This window comes from Anneissia japonica, unplaced genomic scaffold, assembly GCF_011630105.1.
Source record: "Anneissia japonica isolate Jap-2015-1 unplaced genomic scaffold, ASM1163010v1 scaffold288265_len830512_cov201, whole genome shotgun sequence".
Lineage (NCBI taxonomy): Eukaryota > Metazoa > Echinodermata > Crinoidea > Comatulida > Comatulidae > Anneissia > Anneissia japonica.
The window spans coordinates 791,067-797,351 of record NW_022752171.1 but is presented as its reverse complement, the minus strand read 5'-3'; positions in this window follow the sequence as shown (position 1 = coordinate 797,351).

Genomic DNA, 6,285 nt, shown 5'->3' with positions numbered 1-6,285 from the left:
CCCTTGTCAAATATTGGGGGGATATATCCCCTCCATCCCCCCGGGATCTACGCCTATGCTCGGGTGGTTCGGAAATACGCAACGCACTTGGAACAGTGCACAAGTGAACAGATAATTCATGACAGTCTATTCGTAATTGTTGTTCTTTCTTCTCTCTTTGAAAAGTGGGGTTTTAAATGGAAGATTGGTGGAAAGGTGGGGTGGGGTGGATAATTGATGATGTACCCCTACTTTGAAAAGTTAGTGGGGGGGGGGGGGTGTCCTCCCTGTCTCCCACTGAATGACGCCCATGACTCCTGGGGAAGAACACGAACCTATCAGTACAGTAGTAGCAGAGATCATGCCACGGCCACCAAAATAATACAGGTAGCTTCTTACCACCCTGAGCAGTACCGTAGCGACAGTGGCGTACCAGGAGTCTTGAAGTCGGGGTGATGATGGGGGAAGGGTCAGTTGAGGGGCTCTATACTCGCAAAATAAGGTTATTTTGGCTGATTTTAAACAACTTGACCGAGATTTCTGGTGGCGCCTAGAGGATGGGTGAGTAATTTTTGGAGGGGCGAGTGCCCCCCGCTGAACCCACTAATACGCCATCCCACTGCGTATCCATCCGTAGCGGAGACTGTCAAAGAGGATGATATAAGCAATTAAACATTTTTTTGCAATTAGCACTTTGGATCTTCAATACCCTTCACCTCCTCCATCAATCTCTCTTAGCGCACTCCCATTTCAGTGGCGGATCCATTAATTTACAATAGAGAGGAGCCCAGGGAGAAATTTTCACAGGCCACTCACTTGAGCTCCACCATGGTTGGTCCTGAGGTAAAAAATGTTATGATTATGGCACCTCTAGATTACCGGAAATGGCACCCTCAGACTTAAATTTCAATACAGTTATCTTTTTTTCTCCATTACTTGTTTTACTTTGAAAAATTTAGAGGGGCGGGAACTAGGCCAGCTGGAACCCTTGTTCCGCCACTGCATTTTCCCAGTGGCGTAACTAGGTTCCGAGTGGCCCTGGTTCGAAGTACAGTCATCACACACGTTAAGAATGCTATATCTTGACAATAATGACCAAATCACAATTCGTTTAAAAAAAAATCGAATAAGACAGTGTATTCATAGAAAACTAAATTGTTAAAAATGTCTTATCAATTATATAACTAGATGAAATGGGATGCTTATCGCTCCTCAAGTGCAAAAAACATGAACACATTTATAGTCCTATAATGCAATGGATATCAATGATTAGGCGAGCCTATTATATTTACACGAGTTGACGGATGTTGTCAAAAGTACATATAAAAAATATGTAGACCAAATTAAATTAAACATGTGTTACACAGTGTACAATATTCTTTTGCCTCCATAAAAACACGAACATAATTATATTATATTATGGAATATAAATAATGAATATGCGCACCTATTATATTTATACGAGTTGACGGTTATATTTACACGAGTTGACGGATGTTGTCAAAAGTACATTTAAAAAAGATGTAGGCTTAATTAAATTAAACATGTGTTACACAGGGTACGATATTCTTATGCCTCCATAAATAAATAAAGTGCAAGAAACACGAACATAATTATATTATATTATGCAATATATATGCGCACCTATTATATTTATACGAGTTGACGGATGTGAAATACATAGAAAAAAGATATAGGCTTAATTAAATTAAACATGTGTTATGAATACACAGTATAGGCCTACATTATTTAATAAACCTATTAATTGTCTTTTGAATTAAGCAACGCGAACACGTTAAATTTTTGAATAATAGACTGCTGGTAGTTATTCAGTATTATTATTAAGTAAACTTTTGGTTTATTATATGTTTATCAATATTAATACATATAAAAAAGATATAGTCCTAATCAAACCAAACATGTGTTATGAATACAGGGGGTACAGTATGGTATGCATTATATTTATACGAGTTGACGGATGTGAAATACATATGAAAAAGATATAGGCCTAATTAAATTAAAGATGTGTTATGAATACACAGTATAGGCCTACATTATTTAATAAACCTATTAATTGTCTTTTGAATTAAGCAACGCGAACACGTTAAATTTTTGAATAGTAGACTGCTGGTAGTTATTCAGTATTATTATTAAGTAAACTTTTGGTTTATTATATATTTATCAATATTAATACATATGAAAAAGATATAGTCCTAATCAAATCAAACATGTGTTATGAATACAGGGGGTACAGTATGGTATGCATTATTTAATAAACTTATTAAATGTCTTTTGAATTAAGCCACTTGAATACGTTAGATTTTCGAATAACAGACTGCTGGTATATTATTTAGTATTATTTTTATTAAGTGAACTTTTGGTTATTTAATGGCAGGAGGACCATGTATGTAGGCATTCCCATCATATGGACAGATCTACCAGGTGATACTAATTAATGTATACTAATTAATCAATTAGACTTCCACTTTAGTATTATTATTAAGTACTCCGTCTCCGTGTAACCTGTCTCTTATACACATCTAGATGTGTATAAGAGACAGGTCCAGGCCGGCCAATACGTATGCTAGCTGTGGCCCTGCTTCGAGACGAACACGTGTCAATTGTTTTTTCGAGTATTTTTCAAACGTACTGGGTATTTTTGAAACATACGGTATATACGTCGGCTAGTGTAAAATATCATTTTAAAAATATTATTCTAATGCAGAAACCTATTGATTTCCACTTCCTTTCATTTAAGAAAATCTATTCTATGACATTTCAATTTCAATTTCAATTTTATTCGATCTCAAATGGCAGCATTAACCCTGAATTACATGAGAATACATTAAAAACATTTAAAAACAGAGAGATACAAAACCGAAAAACATAATAGAATTGTAAAAATTGATAACATTTTTAAGTATCAAGGGTCACTATGGCCTACCTTCTAATTCTGATCCTGACAATGCCTATTTTTTTCTTTCCTCTTGTTACAACTGTTTCCATGTCATTGTTTAATAAAAGTTATTGTAAGTTATTAGGCCTAAGTTATTATGGTTATTATTTACTTTTTAAAAATGTAGAGTGGGTGTGGGGTGGGTGGGGGTGTGCTGGGCCGACTGGGACCCCCTTGAATCCGCCACTGCATTTTCTCAGTGGCGTAACTAGGTTCCAAGAGGCCCTGATTCGAGAATACAGTCATTCCACAGGCTAATAATGCTATATCTGGACAAATAATAAACAAATCACAATTAGTTTTTAAAATAATGTGAAGAAGACAGTGTATTGCGAAAATGATAGAAAATAAATTGTTCAAAATTCCATAACTAGACGAAATGAGATGCTCATTCCTCCTCAAGTGCAAAAAACACGAACACATTATATAATGCATACTCCTCCATGAATAAATAAAATGCAAGAAACACGAACATAGTTATATAATATAATGCAATATGAATAACAATGAATATATGCGAGCCTATTATATGTACAGGAGTTGACAGATGCTGTAAATTACATTTAAAAAATGTAGGCTTAATTAAATTAAACTGTGTTATGAATATACAGGGTACAATATGGATACTCCTCCTTGGGGCTGAGATAAAGTGGACTCTTCTTGGACCCATGGGCGTAGATCACTGGGGAAGGGGAACACGTCCTCCCCCCCCCCAACATATTTTAAAGGGGAAAGGGTTGGTCCCCCTCACTTTTCGGGAATCAAGAAGATATGCCTGAAAATTGTTGAAATAAACTGCATAAATGACTGGTTTTAACGAAAGAGCGTGGTAGGCCTACAGCCAGAGTACATCTTATTTTATAGCAAGATACCGGTATATACTCTGCCTACAAACATCTGAATTACCTATCATATATATAACTGACATATTTTTAACTATGTATAAATATTATAAATCTGTTAATTCTTGATTTTTATGTAATTACCGTTTATTTCTCTTTTTTCTGTATCGTCTTTGAGATGTCAAAGTGGACCCCTTACATATCAGCTACGCTGGAAAGGGTCACCCACTTTAAACATTTTTGAAATAAAAATAAAATAAAAAATACACGATTCGAGTGCGCGTGCCTTTATTATAATTTTAGAAGTATGAGAAAAAGCGTGCAAAGAAAAAATTGGTTTTCGGCACATGAAGTAGGTAAAGTAAATGCATCAACGACAATTAAATTTTATTTTCTATGGTACATCACAGCGATTAATTAGATCGATAATAATGAATTTTACATATAAGAGTGTCATACCCGGCAATCTAGAGGTACAATTTCCCCAAATGTTACCACCTCTGCCACAACTGTGGTGTGGCTGAGATGCGTGTGAACTCACAGTTTTGAAGTAGGTAAAGTAAATACATCAAAGACATGTTTTTAAGTTGTATTTTCTATGGTACCGTACATCACAAATTAGATCTATATGGTTGCCAAAAATAGCTGATGAAAGATCATGAGATTCGTTGGCGCTTCATTTTGACTATAATGTTGGTGATGATGAAGAATTTTGTGTAATTTCCGGCCACCTAGTGATGGCCATCTAGGCCATCTAGTGATAAAGAAAGTGTTTCTTTATTTTTTTTCTATGGTACATCACTCATAATAATTAGATCTCTGTGGTTGTGTAACTCCGTCTCCGTGTAACAACGGCATTAAAATACGTCCTAGGCCGCTAAAAACACCACACCCCCATCAGCGTCTTGGGGCCCCAAAAGGGCCCCTGCCCAGGGGCCTCCGGCCTCCTCCGGCTCCGTCGTACGACGCCACGACGAGGTCATCCTCCACCCGTCGTACGCCACCATGACGAGGTAGTCGTCTTCAAACCAAAAATATTGATTTTAGATTATAGTTATTTTGATGCCAATACCTAGCACTGTGGTGTAAAAGTACAATTTGAACCCCACCAGAGAAGTTTGTCCTAAGGTCCCCAAACAACGGGGGCCCCGGTTCACTGAACCTCACGAAGTTACTGTATGTCTTTATAATTGATTATTTTAACTTTATTTTTAACTACAATGTGCAGCATATATAAAGATAAAATACTTTCAATCCAGATTTTTTGAAAATATGCATCGCTTTATTAGATTTTTAAAGGGGACGGTGCCCTTAAAGAGCGGGACCCCCGGAAATCGGCGGCCCCGGTTTAATGAACCGCTTGAACTGCGGTAGTTTAAACATTTTATAACCAATAACTGTAGGTTTATGACATTAAAGAATGCTGATATATTGAATATTCTTTCATAGTGACAATAAAAGTTAAAATAATATTTAACTTCAAATTTGCAAAATTCAAACCTAAAATGGCCGCCATTATAATTATATTTTTAGCATAGACCTATATTTAATTTATGCAATTAATGATTTAATGAAGTCCATAAAATCTAGCATTTAAATTGGAACAAATTGCAAACAATAATTTTAATTATTAATAGAAAAAAATACACAAATGCAGGGTGGGTAAAATCCAGAAATTACACCTTAGTTAATATGCAAATTAGGGATGAGATACAGTCCTGACAACCACTGGTCGTACAGAATTACTTCCTTTTTTAAATACACATTTCTATTTGCTTTATTATTATTAATTAACATTTTCTCCAAGAGTGACCGTAAAGGTGATATTTGAGCTATGACTTTATTTTGCAGGATTTCCAAAACAATAAAATTCTAGAAATCACCTTAGTTTACATGAAAATTAGCTTAAATATGCAAATTGGAGATGGTTTTCAAATTATTCAAAACATACATATATGTATCTCCCTCATTGTAACAATTGCTCAATGACCGAAATGCCATGTTTTACCTTTGACTCTACTACCACTATTATTCTTAATTCAAATTATTAAACTCTACTGGTGTTAATTGAAGGTGATAATAAATATTAGAGAAAACGAGAGTTACTTTAAAGTAATTTTATTCATTGTTACGTTTATTAGGTAAAACCTTTAAAAAAAACTTGTTTAAATGGGAAAATCCAAGAGTGTATACCACTTGCTCAGTTGGTAGAGTATCCGTAGTCGGAAGGTCTGTGGTTCGAATCCCGATAGCTGGCTATGGCATTGAGTGTACCGTATATGGATCCTGTCTGAATATATTACTAAATAATTTATCAGACCAGTTGATAATTTCAGTAAAATGGACTACAGATTCCTGTTAGAGATTTTTCTTGAAAATGTCATTTAAGTCATTTGCATCATTTCTTAATAATAAACAACTATTTGGTATTATCTGACATTTTGTGAAAAAAGAATTGAAGATCAAGTAATTAGTGCTAGAATTAATATCACTGACAAAATGTAGAAA